Here is an 11,198-nt window from a genome sequence, read left to right as displayed (position 1 = left end):
ATTTCTCTGCATCTCCAGGAGTTAGCCCAGTAGGTACGAACCCTGCTCCTTCTCCCTACCCCTGTCCTGGCGCAAGCCCAGGAGTGTGGCATCACTTCATCGGGCCCTACATAAGTATCAGCCTCTTTTAAAATATTGTACTAACATTCAAGCTGCAGGAGTGCACACTGACTCTTTGCAGAAAGTGGTCCAAGTCCTACAGTCTTTTCTAAGACAGAAGCCACTCTGGAACAAGTGAGATTAAGAACATCTTCATTTGAATATATTCTTTTAAATTACTTAATCAGAAAGAATATTATGGAGAATGGGGATTTAAAACAATTATGTAACCAAGCCGATTTTATACTGGTCTTATCGGAAGATGTCGCAACAAGACACTTTGTGCATTGTGTACGTTTCCAAAATGATGAAACCAGAGGACAGAACAAATGAAACTGAAAACCCAGACTGTCTGTTTCATGTAGTTTCTACAGCTTGGCAAATCAAGCCCAAAACAAAATCCTAAAACTTCTCCCTGCTCCCAAGGAAGGGAAAGAAGTGCCCTTAAGTGCCATTATAAGACTACCATTTAGCATTACTTCTTCATCTCAGGTTTGTTAAGAAACCACAGTGGTGACCCTCCTTATGCCTAGAGAAGAAAGCTGACATAAGAAAGTGAAGAAAATACCAACAATACTGAGAGAAAGAACAGCAAGAAAGTAAGTTTAGTTTTACAGACTTGTTGCCAAAGTGGAGGCAGATCTTTCCTTCCTGACATGACACAGACCTTACTCTTGGGCTAGGTGTGCTGTACAGGAAAGAGCCGGGATACCCCCCAGCTGCTCCACTGGTCTCTGTCTGGTTAATCTCTACCAGAAACACACTTGCCAGCCCTCTCCCTCTTCCGACCATTGTAAGCGTCAAGGTTAACGATCAAAATCTGAAAACAAAACATGCTGAAAGACTTGTCTTCTCTGAAAGTGAGAATAAAGCATGTCTAACTATTCAGACTGCATGCTTCTCAGTATGAGCGTGCTGGATTATCAGAGTTCATATGATAGCTTTCATCAGGGGATCACACAACACAGTGCAAACAAGCAACATATTAACCATGTAAGGCAGGGATAAATCAAGATTTTCTGTATTTCACTGAGCAGGAGAGTGAAATGCTGAGAAATTTAGGGATTCACACAGTGTTACATAAAAGCAAGCAGTACTGTGAAGGGAACCTCCAACCAAAATAACATGCATGCATAGAAAAAAGTCCAAACTCCACAGTTTGTCTAATTCTCATGGGATTTTTGACTTAAGATTTCATCAGGTCAAATAAAGCATGGCTTACTCAAGGATATATCTATATATAACCATTATGTGACCTTGACAAAACATTCAGTTTTTTTTTTTTTTTACTGCCTTTTAAGGGTGGGGAAAAAGGGCCCGAAGACTCAGGTGAGCATAAAATACTACAATCCCTCCAGCTTCAATCTGCTCCACTTGCAAACAATATCAGTATTTACCTGTTTCAGCACTTTATATACATATTTTATAGGCATATAACTTATATATACTTTTCTGTTCTGGAATGAGAATAACCTTGGGCACAGCATGAAGAAGAATTTCACATCAGAGGATAATTATCCTGCCATAGTCACACATTAAGGAGTAGCTACTCTAGTGTACACTGGGAGCATTCTGCCTAGGAAAAGGCACGCACAACTCCAAGTTGAAGATACTGTGGGGGCAGACACCCAGTCACAGAAGGACCCATAGTCACCATGCACCCTGTTACCACAGGGCTGTGCAGCCTGCTCAGATTGCTCCTGAACAGTAGCATTACCCTTTCTTTTCTAGGCCGTAAAGGAGTGCGGGAGATGCAAGAGCAGGTTTTGATGTTGGTTCTAGGAATATAGCAAGATAAAAGCCATGTCTATGCAATAGTGCTGAACAAAAATAAGCTAGGCATCTCACAAAGTCATCCAACGTGTCTATTAACACTCCTAGTAAGTGACAGCTTTTACCTTTTGCAGCTACCGACACCAGTAATCGTTATGAATTTCGTGATTCAACATTTGAGTGAAGAGTAAAGAAGATTATAGTCTCTGCAAGGGACAAAAAACATGAAATCTGATCCCAAAAACCATACTTCCCATAACTCAAAACTTGACAGAATATGCTTAAAAATCTAGCAGGGACCCGCATTCAAGCTTTGGAGAAGTTATGGGAACTGCAGCCCTCTCATTTGGAGCAGACATGCATCTTGGGAGATTCATTCTTCTAAAAGAGAAATTGTTTAAAACACTTTAAATTATGCAAGCTTCAAACTAGCAGACATTGTGATGCTCTGTGCAGAAGACTAGATTTTCACTCATTTCCCAATAGGCTTGATGATTACAGCCAAGAGCACACAGAGGCCAAAGAGATGCCTCCCACAAACTTGTAAGAACCCTTCTTGCTTTTTTAAACCTGAGAAGACTTTTGGTCCAAAGCTTTGCAGCGTGGAGTTCCCAGAAATGTGAACATGCAATGAAAAATAATCCCTAAAGAGCTAACCTTACTAGTAACCTGCTTCTCTCTACTTAAAGTTGGTTTGGCTAGAAAGCCTGAATCTCAAACCCAGGAAACTATGAGTATGAAATCATAATGCCCAAATAGGCATGGGCAGAGCTCCCAGTGATTTCACACAGTCAGTTCTCAAGTTACAGAAGTGAGATCTGGATTTGTGAGTGGCATCAATCAAACCTAAGTATCCAAATCCTGAGGTATCTTCAATGGCTAGACCCAAATCTTACGACCATCAACTTCTTCCATTAGCATGAACACATGAGCATTTGAAGGATGAAACGTCGCTCTCAGTATACTTGTGTGACAAAACGCACACACACACACTCGAAAGGTCAGAGACTGGGAGTTCATTCTGCGCTTTTATCATACTTTAGGAGACATGGGTGGATGGAGGACTAACTGCTGCCAATAGAAACATTGTTTTCTATTCACAAGGACATGCAGCAGCAAAACCAAAATTACTCAAAACAAATAGTACTGAAATCACACAGGTCAAGGACAGTGGAGCCAAGAACACCCAAGAAGGGTGGGACGCAGGTACCTTACATCATCTTGACATTTTAAAGTAACTTTTCAGAGTCTATCTTTCCTGCTTTCACTTAAAAAGTCAGTTGTGTGACAAAAATCTCTCCCTCTTCTGCTCTTGTATTCTTTGAACAGGTCAGTCAATATCTCTGATTATACAAAGACATGATCTTCTTACTGAGGTGGGCTCCATAAAACCTGGCTGCTGGAGAAGTGCACAAGAAGAGCTGCTTACAGCAGGTGCAAGCGCACCCACTGCACCGAAATAGTGGGTTTCACCCACCCATCAGGCCAACAAAAGAACTGGACTTTTAGTTTTAAAGTAGCTATAAGGGGCTGAGCCATGAATGTTGAACCAAGAGTTAGCCCAAGCATAGCTGTGCCTCTTATGTTGCAATGCAGCTCAAACAACACAAATGCAGCGTGTGTACAGATGGACAAGCCAGTTTCAAACTACCATCCCAAGCAACCATACAGAAACCACCCCAGTTCAGGTCATAAAATTTACTGATTTCTGGTCAGGTTTTTCAAGCTGCAGTGAACCTCTGGCTGCTGCTAGCACAGGTACATGAAACAGAGCTACAAACCCCCTGCGGATTACAGGTTAGTTCTCCTGCTCTGGCAGCAAAGAATTTGTTGGATTACATAAACATGCGAGAATCCAGCCCTGCTAAAGCCCATTTATGGAGCAGACAAGTGGTATTACGTGCCCGGTCGCACACTCCTCTATCACAGCAGCCCTGTGGCATGGTGCTCTTCACCCTGTTGCCAGACAGGCATCACCTGGGTCCCCAACAAGGAAACACTGACCACCCTCCTATGCAATCCACCGATGCCATATCACCCTTGCCCCTCACTTGGGCACGTGCAAAATGTTTATGGGGCGGTAGGAGCACAAATGATTTTATGTGTCGACTCATCTGGGGCTGCTAGCCCTTCTCCAGCGCCGGTGTCTTGTACCCTGGGTGGCCTCCAGCCTGGTGAGTGCAGCTACCCCTCTCCTCCCAACAGTTTGCTGCAAAGCATACACAAGCCAGCCAGTTCACAATCCCAGATTAGAAAGTGTCACCAGTTAATATCACCTGATGGTATTGTTTAGCTAAGAATTTTTTTTAAAGCCGTGTTTATAGCAGTCATTTTGATAGAATAATCACAGCACTTAGTGTTGGCTTTCATCTCCCTCATGTGACTCACTCCTTCCATTTTCTAGCGCTCAGCTGCAATTGCTGTAGTGGTTCAGCTATCTGCACTAGTGCTAGAAACAAGCTTGTGCCACCAAGCCTAGATCTGGATCAGAAATGCTGGAGTCTGTGGGAGTTCGGATCAGGAGGTTTTAATCACTCTGCCACAGGGAGGCTGACTTATCTCTGCAGCTGGCTCTGCTGTGTGTCTGCTGGCTCAGAGGGGACAGGGGCAATCTGGGGCTTAAAAGGGGCAAGACTGATTTGGCTTCAGTCTCATCTCTAACTATGTGTTTAGAGATATCTTTATTTTACAGATACATATAGCTCTTAACACATATATTTAGAGATGTCTTTATTTATAAATACACACAGGATTTTGAAAGTTTCCCTTCTCAACATGGAAGAAGACACCTTATTTTGGAAATACTAAAAAGTTCTAGAGGAGTCAGGGAGAAACGTCCCCGCCTCCCTGCCCTGAAAGCAGTGACAGCCTGGTTGTGGAGGGATTTCCCAGGTACCAGGTGTGGCAGTGGTGCAGACCGGAGGCAATCACAGCCCTGTGACAACAGTGCCCCTGGCCCAGCCCTGGCAGGGGAGACAACAAAGAGGCTGTGCCTCCTGGCCCCAGTACGAGGCAGCTGGCAAAGGGCTCCCAAAGGCTGCGAAGGGAGCTGCACTGAGCAACGTGTGGCGTGTGTGTGTGTGTGTGTTAATTTCAGTTCCCTGTGGTGTTTCATCATTTTACATATTTTTGCATAAACCAGTGTAAAACCTTCTGGCTTTTCCAAGCAGCATTAGAAGCATAGCTAAACATACAGATTTCCAGCAACTGTCCTTCAGTTCACATTCTTGACAGTTTTCAAGAAAAACTGTCCACACATGACTTGCCAATTTTTATGGAATTTTGGCTCAAGTATTTTTAACTACTTAATGTATATCACATTTATTATCATCATCAGTGGAAAATATTATCTTCTCAGATTCCCGTATACTGTAAGCACTGGGAATATAATTAATTCATCCCACAGTTTTACAAATATGTAAAGCCATTACAAATACATCGAGTGCATTTTCTGAAATTCCTATGCAGTTTGCAGCTTGGGTTCTGGCAGCACCAACATCCTTCTGCTGATGATCATATTGCCCTTCAGCCCTAGAATACTTCCTGGAATAAACCTATTGATTAATTCTCATGACTTACTAACTCATATGGCAATAGGGAACTATTTGTATTGGTGAAGGCTGTTTGCGCCTCGTATATGCACACGTTTTCACTTCACATTTGATGCATCTCTCAAGCAGCCCTACAGTTTGATGCTATCCATCATCCCATTGCAGCTCCAACACTTCTGTTACCAAAAATTCCATTAAGCACTAGGGGTCAGTCAACTGTATAAGAAACATAAAGCAATTTACTAAAATACACACTTAATGAGGCTTCAGGGAGAGAAAGGATCACATGTGCACGTAACAATTTTAGGAATCAGACCTAAACCTGTAGTGGATAAAGTCTAAACTATGGTCAGTCTATGACAAACCCTCAATATAACCCCATGCCTGGAGTCTATCAGCAGACCATATAGTCTACGCCGTATCATCTTTTAGGGCATATCTATAGCAGTGATTTACCATGCATTGATCAGAGACACTTTCCACTTCAAACAAACAAACATAACATACTTCCTATTTCCCCAAACGCTGCTTGTGAATTCAAATTTTGTTGCTGCTACCTGTGAGTCTTCCAGCAGGTATGCACAAGAGAGAGGGAAAGCAGTTTTCCTTCCAGTAAAGCTAGACTTTGGTGCCAGCTTGCTGGCAACCCCCGGTTTTCCAAAAATCTGTGTCATTTATTAGCAGGCCTGTCACCATGCTGTCACCATGCCACTACCATCCCAACAGGAGCTCACCTCACAGACAGTGCTGTTGGGACCTTCTTTAGAATATCTGGTTTTGAGGATCTCTGATCGCTATGTTGCATTCCCCATCTTGCCTGGTCAAACACTCACGGCGTGTGCCCCTGCCCCATGTGGCACCCAGGACTTTGTTTTCACTGTCCTAAGAAGAGGTGGGCAGCAGGACACACTGAAGCTCCAGTAACTGTGAGGAACACATCCACAAAAGTGCTTGTCCAGATAATAGTGCCAACAACGGCCAAAAGGGTAGAGCAGAGTCTCAGGTGACCCTAGTGCTCACAGAGACCCAGACCTTACTGCGTCCTGAATGAGGATATACTTCCAGTGAAGCCCACTGCAGCACTTCACAGGTGTCACGGAAAAAATCTGTCCCCGCTGCAGGTAATTAGGGAGCCAAACAACATCAATTTAACATTGAAACCCCCAATCTCAGAAAGTTCAGCCAGAGAAGAGAGAGTCTGAAGACTACGGTGCTGGTCAGTGAAACAAGGTGCACCACAGAGCTAAAGGTGGGAGTGCTTCTACTGTGTCACAGTTCCTCTTGCCCTTACAGTGCTATCACTAAGGAAACCTGGTTCCAGGTACACTATAAGTGCTGCTGTATTCATACAGATTATCATCACCCTTTTTTCCCCAGAGGAAAAAAATGGCAGCATCTCTCACTCTAGGTAGTCACTGTGCTGGAAAAAGCACTCACTTAACAATGAGTGAGAATGACTGCTTCACTTGCTCAGTCCTACCACACATGATCTGGATGCTTACACCATCTTCCTTTGGACACTCTCTCTTTACCTCTACCCTAAAAGTTCACCCAACAGGATTGCAGCACTGCACATACTAACAAATCAGGAATACATGCTCTAACCATAGTGACAAAAAAACTACTAAGGATTTAAAAAAAAAAACAACACCCCCCAACCAAAAAAACAGCCAGAGATTGCAAAAATACAAATGATTCAAGGCGCAACTAGGGTTTCACATACCTCTTTCTGGACTGTTGGGTCACTTAACTTTGTTCTGCAATTCATGCTGACTGCAGTTGTTGGGAAAGGTAAAAGAACCAAAAAAGAGATTTAAGGAAATCTAAATTCGGGAAGAGAATTGCACAGCAGCGCAGTTCTCTCAAAGTGACTCATACAGATTGTACCATTTGGAGTGAGTGTTGTCCTTCCACTCCAATGCAACAGCTACATTTGTCCAACTTCTGGGAAACAGATACCTGCTCAAGTAAGGACAGCCAGTATCAGCGTGCATACAGATATCACCTTGCCTCTGCAGGCACCATTGTTTTCCCTTTGCCACAACATGCTCTGTAAGAACAGACACAGACATTAGCCTGCTTTGCACTGAGTTTTTCTAAACTCCTCTTTCCAAGGTAGACTGATATCCCCCATTCTTCAGGGGCAGAGAGTTTTGAAAGTGTCCTGCTGTCTCCAAGACTGGGAAGAACCAGAAAGCTGAAACAAAGGGGGAAGGGGGAGCAACCCAAGCTCTTTGTTCCAGTTGGCATGAAAGCATCATTCTTACAATGGCTCATTTTTTCCTTCCCCCCAACAGCTGACATCTCATGGCAACTAAGGACAGGGCTGCTATTGTCGTTAAGCAAATACTCATCCAATCTACGTAGGAAAAAGAAGAGCTCCAGAGATGACGACACGTTCAAAATGCTCACAAGGACATCCCAGGAGGCGAATAAAGAGACGCAGCAGTGGAGGAAAGGGTTCCAGAAGTGAAACAGGGGAGAGAGAAGTAGCCTTGCAGACGCAGCTGCTACAGAGGTTGAAGAGTCAGCAGCAAGTTCCAGCCCAGGGACTCAGATGCTAGGAGTCTGCCACAGCCTGCACACTGCAGCCCGGGCATCCTCTGCATGCCCCTGCTTCTATAACCACCTTCTTCCAAGTATGCTGCACGCTGCTGTCTGGCCTGCTGTCATGCATTTCTGCACAAGGTGAGGGCAAAGAGCATTCCAGGCACTTTGACAGCCCTTAATGCTGTCTCCCTAGCAGCAGGATAGCTTATCCCTAGCATTCAGTAATCAATGTGCATTGAGGACAAACGCTTATGAACTTTCACAAATAATTTCTTTAGAAAAAACACCAAAGCCAAGCAAACAAACAACTCACCACACCCCCACACAAAATGTGTTTATTATTAGAAATCTCTTTTTGTACAAAGCATGAACCCTCCCCCATATAAAGCATTTCTGCATGTTCACCACTCCAGCCACACACTTAAGGGGAGGACGGAGGCTATACATCACAACATGAACATGTGGGATGAGTTCCAAAAAAAGCACAACACACATTTTTCCATGAGCAGTCCTAATCCTCAAAGCAGGAGCATGAGTGACTGTGGTCCAGTCATAGCAACATTTGCTCAGTGTTTTGAACTACTATAGGATAAGTCTGCCTTCAGGGTCTGCTAGCCTTGGCACCCCATACGGTGCATATGGCTGCAGCTCCTTCTTTCACAAAAGATTGTGTAGAAGAGCTTGTGCAGTTGCTGTAAATGTTGGTGGTGACTTCCCTGACACGGAGGCAAAAAGCAAACAAGCTTGTCTCTCCTCTGCAGTAGCAGTGGGGGACACAGCCAGAGGTATTGCAAGGGCAAGAGCTGCACACATGGATGTAGGAACCTGAGCATGGCACAAGGGACTTTTTAGGATCTTTATGCTTTAATACAGGCATACATAAAAACTCTCACAGCAATTGCAGGCTTGGTCCTTCTTTGTGGAGTTATTCCCAGGGCTTCAAGCATAAGCAACCATATCATCCAAATCAAACAACCTGGGGACTTACATATGCACAGACTTGCAAGTACCTTTTATGTATTGCTCAGCCTAAAATGTCTTCACGGCAGCTGCACGTAGCTCCTATGCAACAGCCAGGCAGCCGTTCTACCCAGCACAGTCAGCGAACAACTTGTAGGTTGTTTAAGGATGGAGGAGCATGATGCTCTTGCTGTCAAAGGGAGAACTGCCTTCATGTAATGAATCCCCTGCTGTCCCTTCAAATGACTTCTGTACATGCTCTGAAGAGGACTTTGATCATGGGGGATTTTACCTTAATTTGTAATACCAGATCTGTGAAACTAACCTGCTACCAGTCATCACTGGTTGCCCAAGACAGACCACACTCCACTGAGCAAGGCTGGCCTGGCAGGGGGCAGTCTGTGTGCTTGGTGTCAGGCTCCTCCTTGGCTGCCCTTATTGCCCTGGTCCTGAAAACTTTGCATGACTTCAGACATGTTTGCAACTGCCTGTTTATATTCATCGCCATGAACATCTCAGTGCTTGCCAATGTTTTGAAACTGGCGCTGGCTAGGTTGCAAAAAAAAGAGATGGATGTCAGATAAGAAGAACCATGGGAATTTAAATTTCACTCCAAGCCTCAAAATTCCATCATCTTTCAGCTGGATGCCACAATGCACAGCATGTGAAGTCTCAGAATCTTACATAGCAGGGGTACAGTACCGCATCTTGGGAAGCCTGCTAAAGACCTCAGCACTTGTTTGGAAACACTGCAATGCCAGACAGTTGTAGTGATACATACCTAAAACTACTTTGCCTGTAGAATGACACAGTATCGACTGCACAATGTTTATGGATATACAGTTCGACTATATAAAACCACTGCATGTATCATCTTACTAGTATTGTGGACTCACCCTTAAGCAAACCATTTGCTGCACACATTTGTGCTCTGCCAACAATGAAGTGGGACACGCAGTGCCGCAAGACAACACAGCCACAGAAAATTGCTATTATGATGCTGGCCCTCAGCAATGCCTTTACAAAAGCAGCAAATAAACGACCTTTTTCAATGTGATAGATTCCTTCCCAGAACATTGTGGTTTGGTTCTCTTATCAATCTGAAAACCCTACTAAAGAGTTTTGAGCTTCTCTGATTGTGAAATACCTAAGAAGCCACAGCAGACAGGCACTGTGCAGATAAACAAACTCAGTACAACAGCAGCTGCAGAAGGGCAGTAAACATGCATTTTGGCCTTCTGCAGCTAAACACTGTAAGTGAAAAACAAGAAAGCATCCATGATTAGGGCAATTTATAGCCTAAAATAAACCCGAAGATTGATGAAGAGCACGAGACCAAGAGAAACTATTCCTTCCATTTCACCAGTTTTGTAATTGCTTTGGAACAAGAGAGGAGAAGAATTTAAGAGATTAGGAGAAAGTCATTCTTCATTCCCCATGGGTCTGATCCAGAGCTTATTGAAGTCAATGAAATGACTCCCACTACAGCTCCACTGGTTTTTTTGATCAGGCCTCAAGAGATGATTACTAAAGTAGCTGTGCAAGGAGAACCAAGTTTGTTTCAGAAAAAAAAACAAACAGACAGCATTTTCCTTTAAGGTAATTACAGACCCCACGAGACAGCAAAAACTCAGTGAATATAACCTCTTCACTCAAGAATGAATTGTTATGAATAGCATTAATTTAAGAAAATAGCAATTGCATTTAACAATTTTTCTACCCACTTACTGTTATCACACGCAGGATGACTAGAGGTGACAATAGAAAATTGCGTTCCATTCCTTCCCTCCACCCTGAAGAACTGTAAACAAAGTGTTATCAAATGTGCAATTTGAGGTCATTGTTTCCTCTGATTTTTGTGTAGCTCTTTTACAACAGTGAGGAGAACCTTCTAATGTGAAAAGTTAATAGTATATGACAATGACTGGAGAATTTGTATGTAGATTTGTCTTAAACTGCTTTTAATTCATCATTTACAGTTGTTTGGCTTGTGAGTCAATGATGACTCTAATTTGGAGTTTCCCCTGAAATTCTGCCTTTAGAAGCAAATTTTTTCAGGACTCTGTCCAGAAGTGGAAAATTTATGTTTCTTGGAATCGTTATTATCTTTTGGGTCACACTTCTTTTTTTTTTTTATTCAGATATGAACATTCTGAAACAAAGGCCCAGTCAAGAACAGTACTGGTTTCTCAGCTTCCATTGTGGTAAAAATGGAATGCTCTGCTTTAAGAAAAACAAAACCATGAAACATAAGCAAAAGAAACC

General features: G+C 43.3%; 1 protein-coding gene across 17 annotated transcripts in view; it reads right to left on the bottom strand.

Annotated features, from left to right (window-relative positions):
• LOC308195587 (uncharacterized protein) overlaps positions 1 to 11,198 on the bottom strand; it is a 63,345-nt gene that overhangs the window by 31,515 nt on the left and 20,632 nt on the right. Inside the window, exon 1 of one of the 17 annotated variants that reach the window (XR_013951639.1) lies at positions 7,147 to 11,197. The exons of the other annotated variants lie outside the window; for them this stretch is intronic. The gene's annotated coding sequence lies outside the window, so the exon portion shown is untranslated. Of the gene's footprint in view, positions 1 to 7,146; position 11,198 lie in introns of those variants that run through there. 17 annotated transcript variants of the gene reach the window in all.

Source organism: Anser brachyrhynchus (genome assembly GCF_964034855.1).
Source record: "Anser brachyrhynchus genome assembly, chromosome: 5".
Lineage (NCBI taxonomy): Eukaryota > Metazoa > Chordata > Aves > Anseriformes > Anatidae > Anser > Anser brachyrhynchus.
This window is presented reverse-complemented; position numbering and strand designations above follow the sequence as displayed.